The sequence below is a fragment of the Pristis pectinata genome, chromosome 25 (assembly GCF_009764475.1).
Source record: "Pristis pectinata isolate sPriPec2 chromosome 25, sPriPec2.1.pri, whole genome shotgun sequence".
Lineage (NCBI taxonomy): Eukaryota > Metazoa > Chordata > Chondrichthyes > Rhinopristiformes > Pristidae > Pristis > Pristis pectinata.
The window spans coordinates 26,564,188-26,580,668 of NC_067429.1; the positions used below are offsets into that span (position 1 = coordinate 26,564,188).

At 39.5% G+C, this 16,481-nt stretch overlaps 1 protein-coding gene across 1 annotated transcript in view; it reads right to left on the bottom strand.

Annotated features, from left to right (window-relative positions):
- The window catches only part of map3k14a (mitogen-activated protein kinase kinase kinase 14a), a 46,275-nt gene extending 42,218 nt beyond the window's left edge, over positions 1–4,057 (bottom strand). The window contains exon 1 of the mRNA XM_052038821.1: positions 3,953–4,057. The gene's annotated coding sequence lies outside the window, so the exon portion shown is untranslated. The remainder of the gene's footprint in view (positions 1–3,952) is intronic.
- Positions 4,058–16,481: the final 12,424 nt, after the last annotated feature.

Consider the following 16,481-nt stretch of genomic DNA (forward strand, 5'->3'; position numbering starts at 1 on the left):
AACTTTTACAAAGGCAACAGAAGCCACAGCTGCTTTTGGAACAGAATGGATGGAAGAAAGCCTTTGGATCCCTATGGGGTACAGACTATTGGAAGATGGGCATTTTGTCAGACTTCCTGTGCACTGCACTCAAATGACATGTACACTTCAATTACAGTGCCAATCCAGATTTACACTGCAAGTTCTTAGCCTTTCACAGAACATTGCAGTTGTAATATACAGCTGAAGAGGTTGTCAAACAATTTTAAGTAAATGCACAGCCATAATATTTTGACTCCATTAAATGTTTCCTGCCTTCATTGTTGGTATTATTGTTTGATTAGGATATGATGGTTAAATTACTCTACTAGTAATGCTAAAACTAGACTAACAATCCTGAACTAAAATCCACGTTACCTGTGAAATGTAAATTCAGATTAATAATCTGGAATTTAAAAAGCTGGTCATTTGTAATTATGACGAGTAAACTACTAGATTATTGGTAAAATCCCATCTGATTCACTGATGTCCTCTGGGGAGGAAATCTGACATCTTTACTCAGTCAGGCCGATATGTGACTCCAGATCCATCAATGCTGGTGACTTAAATGACCCAAGCAGTCACTCAGTTCAATGGTAATTAGGAATAGGCAATAAATGCTGCTTTTCCAGTGAGGCCCAAATTCTGAAAAATGAACAGTAAATGGAGAAATAGCTCTGCTATCTTACCAGAAGTTCTATTTTGAATTCAGAGGGGCTAACAAGTGAGATTTACAGTTACTAATTCTCATGGATTGTCCAGGAATGAAAGATTCATCTCCCAGGACACTGCTTTAATCAACAGGCAGGAGAAACGTGAATGGGCTAGTAGACATTGCGCATTTTCTTTTCTTTCCATTTTCTTTCAGTACTCTGATTAGTTCTAAAAACACCGAAGATGAGAAGAATGTTTAACTGGGCAAGGCAATTGTAGGCAGGAAGCCATATGATTAAATCTCCAGGAGCATGTCCATCCAGAAATGGCAATACCACGAGAAATGTGAATTCATTGTGCAGATTCCTTCCCCATCCCCAGACTAACTCATTCCAAAGACTACAGCAGTTACAGTGAATGACATCAATCAGACATGGAAGATTCCTTCATTATTATCCAGCATAAAAATCAAACCAAAATTGTAAACATACTTAAAAATATTCTTATTAATACACAATAAACTAAAAAGTTATAAATATTAATGGAAATCTTTTCAATGCTTACATCTGTAAAATATTATGAAATAACACCTTCAAAACAGTCAAATGAATTACAAAGGATGGTCCATATCTCTCAAAACATTTCTAAAGTCTGTCCCACGCATTAAACATGTTAGCACAGTGTACAATAAGGTCACCTAAACACTAGAGTCAGCGAGGTTTATTGTCACTTAAAAACTGCACATATACTTTCACCTAATCTCTCCATGTGAAGTGGAACAAAATACTCGTATATTTGTTCCACGGTGGGCCTTCAAGACTTTGTGGGCATGAAAGTGACATCAGGTGAGCTGGTTAAGACTAGCCCTGCCCACAACAGAAAACAGAACTCAGACGAGGCCAAGGCATACCATCAGACTTAGCCTGAACGGCCTAAGATTTAAAATATTGATAAAGGTAACCAAGACCTTTTAAACAATTTTTTAAAAATCTAAACTAACAACCTAGTAGAGATACTTTTAAAGGACGTGAAGGAAAGATTTCAAGAATTTTTTTGTGTGTAATAAGCCTTGGAAAAATTAACTGGCTATATAAAAACTTCTACCCGAGTCCCTCAGCACCTTTGAAATCTTCTTTCGATGTAGGAAAAACACTTCTTGCACACCCTCAGACTTGGAGCAAAAGACTTTGGGCGAGTTGTATTCACAAATACTAGCCAATTAGCACAGGTTCTCACTCACTCACTGAATTCTGAGTTGATTTCAATGTCAGAGTGTAGGTTGCAGAGTTGCATTAACAACTGACAGCAACATTGGGATTTCCACATTAGAGCACACATGCAGTAATCCCAAAGTTTGTGTCAGTTTCATAAAGTAATGACAGTGAAAACAGATAGTTTCACTGTTATTACTCCCACAATATTTAAGACAATATATTTTCTTCCATTAACTTAGACTTTTAGTGTGATCCAACTCTGAATTGTAACATTGCTGTTGTAAAAGCATTGCAAACACTGGGTGAATAGTCTAGAATTTGAATGCAAAAATGAACCCATGCTGATGCTAACCAGAGCACAAATTTACCCTATACTATTTTTTTCTGATAATTAACATTCAACTGATGTTTGAAGGTTGGCTCATTAGCTGGTCAAAATTAAGAAACAGTAGCAGTTTACTCCAAGTCTTCGTGATCAACTACTCATGGTCAATAAATTGTTGCAATATTCTTTTCATACAATATAAACAAAAGAATTTCATTTGGTTCGGAAATATTTGGTTGGTTTTCTCTGGATACTATGATGATGAATTTTGTATGTTCATTAAAACTACTGAACATAAAAAAATAGCAGGTTTAGGCCATTTTGCCCTTGTGCTCGCTCTGCCATTCAATAAGATTATTTCTGATCTTTTTTCTCAGTACCACATTCCTATCCCAATTCTATATCCCCTTAATCAAGGGATATGGGATTAGTACATAAAAATGCCACTGAGATCCATTACGTTATGACCACTGAATGAGCCAACATTCAAACATCAACCAGAAAACCTTAAATAGTTTCATGTAAGTCTTATCTAGTAAATGACTATAGTATATCCATCAAGTTTTAAACATTTCTTAGGAAAGCTTAAGCTGCTGACTGGGGGATCTTTCAGTGGCCCACAAATGCCACATACACCATGCAAACTCAAATATTTACAGTACAAGAATTGGGTTGCCATACACATTTCCATTGAAAAATGGAGGTAAGTTACTTGAATGCTCAGTTATTTTGGCTTTTTTTAAATTTGTACAGTTTATTTACTGGGATCTTCACAAAATGTCCTTCACGTTAGCTGAGAAATTAAAACTGCCTTAATTTAGTCACTTAAGAGGAGTCTTACACCACAAAGCACTGGTATTCTCTGGCACTTTCTAAGTTAGCCAACATTTTTTCAACAATGTCCATTCAAAAAAAAATCACATTGCACCAAAGCAAAAGTGCCAGCAAAAATACACAGCTTCAGTGAACAATTATGACAGTACTGTTCATATAATACGAAATAAACCTGTTATTTGTGTACCTGTTTGCTCTCATTATTGCATATAATGCACTTTATTTGACCAACATTAATAGATTATAATATTCTGATTAATAGATTAAGTTAAATTAGTTGCATATGTTTCTGTTACATATTTTTGATTATTATTAAATGGAAGCTGGAAGTACAGCTATTTATATAAAACATCTCTCTGTTGTGAGCCTCAGACGCTAGAGGTAGATACCAGTGAGAACTATGCTCCAATACTAGACTACAACTACTAAAATATAGAAAATATATTATTTGCAAATTAATTCAATATTCCATTGGAATTAACTTTTAGTTAGTAATCTAGTGTAAATAAATTATAATTCAGCCTTGCAAAATCTCCAGACATTTGCAACTAAACAATACAATTAAAAGCAGTGTTGTTCACTGTACATTAAGTTTCAATTAAAGAATAAGATCTTCATCTGACAACATACAAAAGCATCAATGTCACTGTACTACTTGGAAAATGTAGGGATGTCCCAAGGAAGTAAAAGATATACTGCAATAAAACTAAATGAAGAAACCTGTACCGTTAGAAAATTATTTTCACAAAATGTCCTCGATGCTGCTTGACAAACTTCCGTTTTTTTTAAACCAATGCTGCCATTTTAACTTGCACACTTTCTTAAACTCAGCAGGAATCTAACCAAACCCTCTCCAGTTCAATAACAAAATAAGCATCCCCACAAAAGCCTTCATCCCGACTCTCACCTGTGATTCCGGACCTAGTGAGATTCAGAAAAGCTGATGGTTTCTTTGTAGACTCCTCTCTGACCCAAATCTAATGGTGAGAATCAATGGCACTTCCCATTCGTGGGGAGAAGCTTCGAACTGATTAAATATAAAACTGAAACTGAGCCTTTAATAGGAGCTAAAAATACACGTTACCGAATCAGCCCACAAAATCCAAGAGTGACATATTCCAGTACCAAGTAAAGGACACTTCAAAATGTAACCCACTCAACATGATTTATCTGATTTCACATTTCTTTCTATGCACGAACAACATTTTATTACAATAAAATTTTTAGTTTCCTGTTTACATTTACAATATATTTCCTATTTCATCGCTCCCTCTGCTGGGGACCAACAACATTGTAACTTGTTTAGTGAAGGACGTTTCCTGCACTCAACCTTAAGAACTTCCATTTAAATGGCGTTTCTGCGACCTCAGGACATCGCAAAGAACATTACAACCAATTGAAGGTAGTCAGCAACGTGACATAGGAAATACCACAGTAAATATTCGTGCAGAGTAGGGTGCAAAAACGTAAGTGAGATAATGACATGATGATTTCATTTAGGTATTAGTTTAAGGAGAAATGTTGCTCAGAATACCAAGAAAAGGGACTTGACAATCACTCCGTTCACCTTCGCTTATTGCTATAAATTCTTTATCATTCATCTGAGCGAAAATATGGGAGCTCAGGTAAATGCCTTTAGCAAGTAATGGCACAAAAAAGCATAAGAAGTAGAAACAAGATTCACCATATCTGATCCACTACTGCAAGTGCATGTTCCTTACAAAGTCGAGTTTATCGTCTTATGCACAAGTATGCACAGGTGCAATAAAAAGCTTACTTACAGCAGCATCACCGGCACATAGCATCACATAGCAGCATTCACAAGAAAAACATAAATTTAACATAAATTAAACAATTTTTCAACACAATTAGAACAAAAAAAGTTAATTTTAGCGCAAAGAGATCAAAATGGTCATAGTGTTACTAAAATCTATTGATTAGGGTTGTGCTGGTTGGTTCAAGAACTGAATGGTTGGAAGGAAGTAAATTCCCATTGCTCTTGATTCACTAGGTGTTCAAAATTCTATCCACCTCAGTTGAAAATATATTCAACAACTGAGGTTTCACAGACTTCTGGATTAGAGAATTACAAAGATTCATATTGTTCTGAGTAAATAAAATTCCCTTCCTCTGGGTTATAAGTGCCCAAACAGCTTTTCCTGGGTGATGCCACCTACTTCTAAACCCTCCAACAAATTGCTATTTTCCCTATCAAAATAACTGAAATAATTTCTCATACTCCATCTGTTATCTTTTTCCATATTTACTTAACTAGTCAATACCCTTTCACACACTTTTTTAAACAAAAATATTCATTTACAGAATGTGGGAGTCACCACAGTCAGGATGTTGTGTGACTTGGGCAGTTCTCCACTTTGTCGGGAAGATGCTACAGCTGTTGCAACAAGTTGACCAGAGGTGAGTCAGTGGAGGACTATAGTCAGGATGCTGAAAAGTTCCATAGACTTAACTGTGCTCAGTGTACTCAGCTACATCTTGGTAATAAACTAGGTGAAATTGATACTGGGTGGGATTGTGAGTATGGAAGAGGATACAAAGAAGATTCAAGGAGAGGTGGACCACCTGAGCATGTGGGCAAGAACATGTGAAAAGATATGAGGCCATCCACTTTGGTGCACAAAACAGAAAAGCAGAGTATTTGTTAAATGGTGATGGATTGGGTTGTGTTGATGTGTAAACGGACCTCAGAGGGCTTTTACACAAGTCACTTAAAGCCAACATACAGATGCAGCAAGCAAACAGAAAAGTAAATGATATGTTTGACTTTATTACGTGTGGGTTTGATTGCATGAGTAAAGAAGTCTTATTGCAAATGTGTTGGGCTTTTCTGAAACTGCAGCTGGAATACTATATACAGTTTATGGTCTCCTTACTTAAGAAAGGATGTACTTGTTGCAGAAGAATGCAGCAAAGGTTTAATAGACTGGTTCCATGAACAGTAAGTTTGCCATATGAGGAGAGATTGAGTAGGCTGGTACTGTTTTCTTTAGTGATTACAAAAATGAAAATAGATTGCATAAACAATTACAACATTTTATAGGCTGGATGCAGGGAGGATATTTTCTCTAACTGAGGAGTCTAGGACAAAGAGATGGTCTGACAATAAAGGGTTGACCCTTAAAGATTGAGATTAGATATTTTTTCACTCACGTGCTGGCAACCCTTTCGAATTTTCTAGTAACTGAAAATAAAAAAAACTGCAGATGAACAAAACAAATTGATGAAGGTAGAGCGGTAGATGTGGTGTATATAGACTTTAATAAGGTGTTTGATAAGGTTCCTCATGGTAGGCTCATCTATTAAGTCATGAGGCATGGGATCCATGGAGACTTGGCTGTGTGGATTTGGAATTGGCTTGCTGACAGAAAGCATAGTAGATGGAGATTATTCTGCCTGGAGGTCGGTGACTAGTGGTGTTCTGTAGTGATCTGTTCTGGGACCCCTACTGTTTTTGACTTTTATAAATTACTTGGATGAGGAAGTGAAGGGATGGGTTAGTAATTTTGCAGATGACATGAAGGTTGGAGGTGTTGTGGATAGTGCAGAAGGTTGTCTTGGGTTACTATGGGATATAGACAGGATGCAGAGTTGGGCAGAGAGGTGGCAGATAGAGTTCAATCCGGAAAAGTGCAAAGTGATACACTTTGGAAGAACGAACTTGAAGGCAGAGTACAAGGTTAATGGCAGGATTCTTAGCAGTGTGGAGGAACAGAGGGATCTTGGGGTCCAAGTTCATAGATCCCTCAAAGTTGCCGCGCAAGTTGATAGGGTGGTTAAGAAGATGTATGGTGTGCTGGCCTTCACTAGTAGGGGGATTGAGTTCAAGATAATGTTGCAGCTCTATAAAGCTCTGGTTAGACCACACTTAGAGTACTGTGTTCAGTTCTGGTCACCTCATTGTAGGAAGGATGTGGAAACTTTAGAAAGGATGCAGAGGAGATTTACCAGGATGCTGCCTGGATTAGAGAACATGTCTTATGAGGAAAGGTTGAGTGAGCTAGGGCTCTTCTCCTTGGAGTGATGCAGGATGAGAGGTGATTTGATAGGGGTGTACAAGATTATGAGAGGCATAGATAGAGTGGACAGCCAGCACCTTTTCCCTAGGATGGCAATGGCCAATACCAGAGGACATCAGTTTAAGGAGGAAAGTTTAGGGGAGATGTCAGAGGTAAGTTTTTTTTTACACAGAGAGTGGTCGGTGCCTGGAACGCACGGCCAGGGGTGGTGGTAGAGGCTGATACAATAGGGACATTTAAAAGACTCTTAGATAAGCACATGGATGTGAGAAAGATGAAGGGTTACGGGTGGCGTAGGAGGGAAGGGTTAGATTGATCATGGAGTAAGTTTAGATAGGTTGGCACAACATCATGGGCTGAAGAGCCCGTACTGTACTGTTCTATGTTCTATGATGGAATTCTGAAATAAAAATTGTTGAAAACATTCAGGAGGTCAGGCAGAAAATGTGAAAGGAGAAACACAGTTAATGCTTCAGGCCCAAAACCCTTACTCAGAACTGGTAAAGAAAGAAAATAAGTTAGTTTTCAGCAGCAGTAAAGGTGGGGAAGGGGATGCATCGAACAAGGGATATATCTCTTGACCAAATGAGTTAATGTCGCAGTTAGAGTCGGATTTTGCTTCTTTATGTGCTACTAATAGCAAAATTGATCCAAAAATCAGATAGAAGACAGGCAGAAATGGCCAGTTCTAACACAGCTAAATTGTACAAAGTGTGGATTACATAATTCTCATCTTATTGCACCAGCAACATTGGCAAGACAGAAAAGCTCATTACATGATAGAAAAGCACAGTTAACCCATACCTGAAGAGCACCCTTTTCTTATTCTTTTATTGGTAACCCAGGCTGAACCATTACATGTTCAATGTACAATGTTCACTGAAACATTTGTCATTTTCAAGTATAAGTTGTTGCAATTTTGTCTGGCAAAAAACCAAGTTGTTAGCCTATTAAACATATAATCCATTCATTTAACTCATGTCCTGAGCCTGAGAAGTTTGGAAATGGTTAAGTATATTAATTACGTAATCTAATATAAATTAATTATATAAAAATATATTAAATATATACTCTAACTCATATCCTGAGTTAAATATATTAAATATATAATCTAACTCGTGTCCTGAGCCAGGGAGGTTTGTAAATGGTTAATGGAAGCGAGTGTTGATCCTTCAGATAGCTAAGTTGGTGTTACGATGTTTGATAACAGGACATCTCGTTGCTAGGCACTGACGTTCCGAGAGTCATCATCATACTATATTTGGGATAGTATTATGGGTGTGGATGGTTGTACTATTATGCACTGCAGGTTAAATTTCTTCCTCCCACATTTGGGGTTATAGCTGCCGACAGCTGTTGCAGTTACCATCTGCTTTTAAGAGAGTAGCTGTGTCTATGTAGCAAAAACTAACATTAATAATAGTACACAATATGCAAAATAATATTTTAGAATAACTTAGAACTCGGACAACGTGATACCAACTAGGAGTCAATGAATTTGAAAGTTTATTGGGAAGGGGGAATAAATAGCTGTAAGGAAAAGATTTTTTACAAGGCTTATGAAGACTAACATAGGCTAATCAGGGTGCAAAACTGCATTAACAAGCTGCACCTTTGAGTTCCCTTTACAGAAAGCAACCCAAACTGATGATATGCATATGTTTAATAATACTTTCTTGTGACATAGGAAAAGGTTATTTAGCCCATCAAGTCTATGCTGGATCTCAGTGCAATTCCATCATTCGTAGACCACCATTTACATCTTTCTAACCTATCTTCTCTCATCAGCTCCATCTTGATTCTTCTATCACCTAACTACACGAGGGATAAATATAGCAGCCAATTAACCTACTAACTAGCATGGTTTTGACATGTGGGGGGGGGGGGGGCGGAACTGGAGCACCAAGGTGAAATCCACTCGGTCACAGGGAGAACGTGCAAACTCCACACAGACAGCACTGGAGGGATCACTGGAACTGTGTGGGAGGAGCACTATATGCTGCACCATCTTGCTGTCCTAAATTAAATATTGAACATTAATCCAAAGTTTCTAGCTTCCTATTTAAGACACTCATTAAGGAAGTTATGCCTACATTTGAGATTATTGTTATATTTCAAAATTTTGTTTTCAAGTAACATTCAGTGAATAGCAAGATTATTGTAGCTTTGAACTTTTACACACCAAGTTCCTTCCCAAACTATGCCGAAGATATTATCAGCATTTTAACATCTGCTGTTTCCATTTCATAAGGGAGGTTATTTAAATAAAGAAAGAGTTTCATTTCATTCCCTCTTGCCACAGAGGAGAAGGCAGAACAAGCACAAAAATCAGTGCTTTCAGGATGCCATTAACTGCTTGGAAATTGCTTTGCTGTTGCATGTCGATTCTGACTGAACAGATTTCACTCTCCCAACGTTTGGCTGGTGTGTGACCTTGTGCACTATCTAATGCAGGTTTTGGTCCAACATCCTGGTAGCAGTTATGATGCTTTTATTCTGGTAGATGGAAAGCCATGGTTAAGGAAAAAGGAAAACATTATAAATACACTGGTGCAAAATAAAGACAATGGAAATGAAGAAACTGGAAAAATGGAATGGAGTCTTTACAGCAAAAAGGTATAATCAACTTAGCAGTGGGAGTCTGTGGACTTGTAACGGACCTGGTTGCTAACCTATCCCCTGAATGCTCGAGACAGGGTCAGAGATGGAGCATGTGAAAGTGAGAGCAGGCTGGAAATTGGCAACTGCTAATTTCCATTTGAACCATTTGATTTCTATTTGAGTACAGGAAAGTCCAATACAATCATCAATGAACTGGTAAAGGGGGGCCCCAAGTGGGACAGAAACGAGGACTGTTCTACCTATTCTCCAAAGAGACAAACATGGCTTGGACTAATGTGGTTTATATAGCTAAATCTGATATGTAGGAAGTACGTGGAGTTAAAAGGGAAATTGTTCAATGTGAGAATGGATACAACCAAACAATGGTGGATGGTGGTGGCGGATAACTGGTCGGACCTCTGCAAAAGGAAGAATCGAAAGGCTCCTAGGCCAATCTGTTGTGGGATGGATGTGTAGACAAACTAGGCCTCTATGGTGAAAATGAGCTGGTTGGGATTGGGAAACTAGAAACTGTCAAAGTGGCATAAGGTATCATAGGTGCCATGAAAGTAAGATGGAAGAATGTAGTCAAAGGAAAAAAGAATAGAGACACAAGAGACTGCAGATGCTGGAATCTGGAGCAAAGAACAAACAGCTAGAAGCAGCATCTGTAAAGGCAAAAGAATAACCGATGCTTCAGGTTGAGACCCTACATCAAGGTTGAGAGTGCAGAGGGAAGATAGCCACTATACAGAAGTGAGAGGGAGGGATGTGCTGGGCTCTTTCATATTCTTTGATATTTGAGTGCAAGCTGTCCAGAATCAAGTATTTTGTAGTATATATCCATCAACCATTTTCTACATCTTGATCCACAAAAGTTCTCAAATGAGTCCTCTACAGTAGAATTTGTGTCCATCCTTGCCCTCTGGTAGGCTGACATCTGGCTCAGACAATGTAGTTGCATCTGTCTGAGCTTCAAGCAAAGATAGCCAGATGGCAGTGTAGATCCTACCTCTATGTGATCCTCCAAATTACCATGCAAGGTTAGAACCTGACAGGTGGTTGCAAGTATGAAATCAAGTGAGGCCAACAGAGGGTGCTGTTACCAGCTGTTCACTGTGTCTTGCCACATAATATTCAAAATTCTAAGTGTGGCTTAAAAGCGGCCAAAATATGCAAATATTCTGATGGAAAATACACGGAATATATCCATTTTACTTTATTTCCATATTTTTTTCAGAGATTTATTGCATCCTCTGCACCATGGATCGTGTTTAGTGATCACTGGCAACCTCACATTGTAAGCCTCTTATTGGGAGCCCACATAATGATATCCATTCACTTGGAGCAAAGGTACTGGGAATTTCATTTTGGAAGCCACACCCTGGTACCCCCAAAACTGGCAACACTTCACTGGCAGACCCACACTGGCAGATATATGAAGAGTTTAGAGAAATTGAGTGATTATTAGTAGAGGGGTTCAAAATGATAACAGATTTTAATGCAGTAAATGGGAAGAAACTGTATCCATTGGCATTAATTCAGTAAGCAAATGACAGATTTAGTGAAATTAGCAAAAGAACTTGAGGAAAATTGGGAGACAGGGCTAGAACTTCTGTCACATACCAATACATTATTGTATGTTATGCAAATGAAAAGCTATGATTTTACTTTTATTTGATTGAGGAAAAGAGTATTTGAAGATCGAAACCTCAGGCCTGCTACAAAATTCATGTTCTACCGGGCAACAGTGATTCCTGCCCTTCAATATGCTTACGAGACATGTACTTCGTACAGAAGGCATCTCAAGGCACTGAAAAATTGCCACCAATGCGGCCTTTGCAAAATCCTCCAAATTCACTAGAAGGATAAGTGAACTAACTTCAAAGTCCTTTTCCAGGACAACATTACCGACATTGAGACCCTGGTCACTCTCAGGGAGCTGTGTTCTGCAGATCATATTAATCTCATGCACCACACCAGATTCCCAAAGCAGACACTCTATTCCCGGCTCAGTTGCAGAAAGAGATTACTAGGTAGAGAGAGGGAAATACTTCAAAAGTCCTAAAATTTGCCTTAAAGAAATGCAACATCCCCATTGACTCCTGATAATCTGTGGCCCACAACTGCCCAAAGGGGTCATGAACCATTCAGGATGATATTGAGAACATCAAATCCATTCGTCTAGAGCACACAGAAGCCCTGAATATGCAGCAGAAAGAGCACACCATCTCACAAACTGCCCATCAGACACATCTTGCCCCTATGTGTAAAGGACTCTGTGATTCCCACATTGACCTCATTAGTCACCTCACAACAGACATACTGAATGGAAGCAATTTATCCTCAGTCGCAAGGTTCTGCCCAAGAAATGCTTCTGTTCAGACACTGTGTAAATATGGTAAAAATACATGATTCTTGTAGCAAACTGAAGTCAGCATTGTGCGGATGGCACACTAGTGGTGTAGAAAGTGCAAGGTATGCATGAATGATCTCACTTGTCCAACAACACTCTCGCAACACCTCAACCACCCCCTGCAGAAAATGTACCATGTCTGTTTGATTAAGAAATGGTATGGGCCACTCACAGGGGAAGAGCTTTTCCAAGTGCCCCCTGCACAGCATCTGCCATTTTTTACTTTGTTGGGCGTCAGTTGTATCTGAGTTTGGAAACTGCCAGGGATCACAGATGTGGATTCAGAGTTGTAGAAGCAAATTCTATTAAGCAGAACAGTGATTTCTCCACTCCTTTGCCATGGATGTTTCAGTGTGACCCCGTGATGCATTTGCTGCATGAATTGAAGATGAGCTGTAGGCAAGTATGGTTGTGACCCCAGATCCTATCTCATAAGCATACTTTGGGAGCCACATTCCTAACTCCAGCTCAATGTGTCTGCTGACTAAGGCTTTCAAATGAGGTGGTGACAGAGATTGGTAACTTCTGCAGATCAAACTTATATCAGGCCCATATATCTGAACAGCTCTATCTGTAAAGGTGAAACTCATTGCCATCATGGAAGTCTTAGGCTCAGGAGCACTTTAGGCATCAGCGGCTTTTCTGTGCCATATCATAGTCTGCAGCTCACCACTGCAGTAAGGTGATCGGTAATGTCTCTGACTCAAGGGAAGGAGACCTTCCTCCACTTAGTTGAGGACTGATCATCAGTCATCCTGAACATGAGGATTTCTAGGATTGAGGAACCTTTGATGGTTCATAGACAGTGTTACCTATGTGAGACAAACTATATGAATCAAAAAGGCTTTCATTCCATAAATGTCCTACTGATCAGCAACCATATTTCTTATATTACCTTACAACACAGGAAGAGATCATTCTGTCCATTGAATCTATACCAGCTCTCAGAACACATTTTCAATCTCCTTCCTCCACTTATCTCCCTGCAACCTATTCTCTCTCATATGCTCATAGACATCCTCTGATTCTCCTCCCACCCACCTGCTCTTAGGGCAATACAGTTACCAAGTAAACTGCCAGCATGTCTTTGAGATGTGGGAGGAAATCAGAGCACTGGGGAATCCCACATGGTCACATGGAGAAGGTACAATCTCCATACAGACAGCATCTGATGTCAGGATTGAACCTGGGTTATTGGAGCTATGTGGCAGCAGCATTAATTGCTGCACCACTTCCTGCCCCATGAGAAGGAATTTTTTTCTTATCAATCTTGAGGGCAATTCACAAGCCTCCCTTATTCTCAGGCTGCTCACATTGGTGTACTTCAGCTATTGCCTCGACACAACCTTGTTATTCCTCCTTCCCACTATTTATTTATTTATTTGTTTGTTTGTTTGTTTGTTTGTAACATGGTAATTTTTATGTCTTTCACTGTACTGCTTCTCCATGGATTGTCACCTTGTCATGGTGGAGAAGCTTGTGTGGTCCTGAGATCCCGAGAGCAATGCTGTCTGGAGCTATGCTCCTGGTAGGGTCACCCATGGCGGTAAGGTAGATGGTGAGGTCCCTGACAAAGAACAATCCAACCAAGACCTCAACGGTGAAACAGGCAGATGAAGTTACTTCGAACTCAACTGCTGTGAAGGCAGATGAAGGCTGCAACAAATCCATCAGCTCCAATCGTCATGGTCTCCATGCCATTGGAATCAGTTGGTTGATTTGTGAAGTATCGTGTGGTTTTTGTAGTGCAACATCAAGTACACATTAAACAAATATATGCACAGACGTCTTCGTTCTGTGGGCTATTTCTCAAGTCTTTTGGTGATCGGGGGAGGGCGATGGGAGCAGGCAATGTGATGGCTGGAAGCTCCTAGACAAGAACCGGACTCATAAGCCACTTGAGATCCCTTAAATAGATCAACGGAATGAAGACCATCATCCTTGACCTTGAGGGATAGCCACGACGACTGCTGCTGCAAAACACATTTCATGACATATGTCAGTGATGATAAACCTGATTCTGAAGGCTAGCTTTTGCACAAAAGAGTTATTTTCCTTCCTACTTGACCCCTCACCCAACTCAGGGCTCTTTTGACAGCTAAGTAACCTACAGACAGAGCAAGTAACCATCAGGCGCCTAGTGGTGTGACATTAGGGTCTTCAAGTGAGTGCTTTAACCAATTCAGGGATGTTCTGCTGTACTTTCCATAAAGGGTTGAATACTTCATTATTGTCTGTTGTATGCCTAAAATCCAACCATTATGGAAATTCATCCCTGGCCTGAAGCTCTCCAGCAGGGAGAGGAGATTCCAAAGGAGCAACATATGGATAGATAGTAACAAACGGAAAACCTCTGTGAACATAATGCTAGGGTGCACCTCATAGCCAAGAAATTCTCTTGAGGGCCCCAGTCCAATGGCTTGGCAACTAGGCAGGGCTATAATAACTGGGGCATTGACGGGCCACCTTGACAAATGGTTTTGGGTTTGGTTAAACAAAGTACCCGTGTCTGACTGAAAGACTCAATTTCAAGTGTTATAGATGTCACCTCGGGGCAGTAGAGCTCCAGTGACCTGGATTCAATCCTGACCTTCAGTGCTGTGTGTAAGTTGCACCTTCTCCCTTTCACTGCTTGGTTTCCTACTCTGGTTTCCTCCCACTTCCCAAAAACGTGCAGGTTGCTGGTTAATTGATCACTGTAAACTGTGCCTAGTGTGCAGGTGAGCGGTTGAATTTGGGGTGGGTGAGGTTTGTTGGGTTGAGTTGACGGGAATGCGGAGAGAATAAAGGTGCTTGATGGTCATTGCAAACTCCGTGGGCAGAAGATCCTGCTTCTGTGCTGTATAACTCTTGTTTATCCAATATATAATTAATGTCCACATTCCGTTCTGGACATTTTGGAAGAAAATGACCATGAAGATACAATATCTAACAGTCCGAGACTACAGATTCCTCATACGCATATGGAATTGTTTTAATGCAATGATGCTGCATTACCTGCTAACCTTGGAAATGTATTCCCTACAAAACAGGCACACAGCAGCAAGCTTAAAATTTCTCTCAGTGATAAATGAAACAGAGTTCTGAAAACACCTAGCTTCATTCTGGCTCTTTTAAATACCAACAGTAATAATAAAATTGAAACACCTTCTAAATACCAGCCTATTAGAACGTCGCTCACAGCAGGAAGACTTTAGAATTGCTTCTTTCAGGTCTGTGATGCGAGACTAACCAACTATTTTGTTAGCCGACCTGTTACATCTTTGCAATCCATCAATGACTCCTGAAGACTGTTGTTGTGTTCTTTGATTTAATAGCAGCCTATTAAATGATGAAAAAATCCTGCCGCATTGGGTCACACATTGAATTGAATTGAATTGAATTGAATTGAATTGAAATATCTGGTCAATGCTGAACAATTCAACTAACCAATCTGTGGAGATGCTGGAAAAATCAAACCAATAGCTTCCCTCAGGGATCAGTGCTGTTGCTACTCCTTTTCACCTGAACACTGATGACATAGATGCAAGCACTTCAGCAAACATTAAAAACATTGATGACAGTGCATTTCAAAACCCAAGCCCACAAGTTTCCAAATGCACAATTCACACTTACAGGAGACAGGAGACTGATGTCAGAGTTTGCGAAGAAATAGTGCCTCAAATAGTAGAAAAGCTATCTCAAGTGTTTACAAGTTCCATAATGCCAGAGTTCATTTTTACCTCTTTGTCATACTAAACATTTACCCTTTGAAGATCTTAAACTAGATAGTTTATTTTGGAATCACACTTGAGCAAACTTAAACATATAAATCACGTTAATAAGCCCAGCATGGAACATCCTCCATGCCAGATGCAGCTGCTACACTTCGGATTCCATTTCCTTCATGCTACATCCCTCTGGCCTTCCACTCTGTTAATCCGTCATAGAAATCTGTGTCCTTGCATAGTCCCATTAATGGCACATTATAGTGGTATATGTCAAACTGTGAATACAATAAACTGAAGCAATCACATCTCACCCCACCTCATTCCCATGCTTTGCAGTCTTCAGTAATTTTGCTGCCCTGAATCTCCACCATACAAATCCTGGAACACACTTACTAAGCAGACTGATAGATAAATCAGAGAGATATTGCAAACTGCAGCAGCTTGGCTTCTCTCAAGGTATCTTGTATGCCTTGAAGAAAACCCTTTTGAAAAATTATTGATTTGCCCCTACTTACTCAATGTCATGCTTAATAATCAGCACCAGGGTCAAACAATCACAAAATTAGCTTTGACCCCACGAACAATCAACTAGATTTTACCAAGCCAAGTTGTAAAGATACACTTCTGACCGCCTCTCGACTACAGAAGGTTACAGTACCTCACTGGATACCA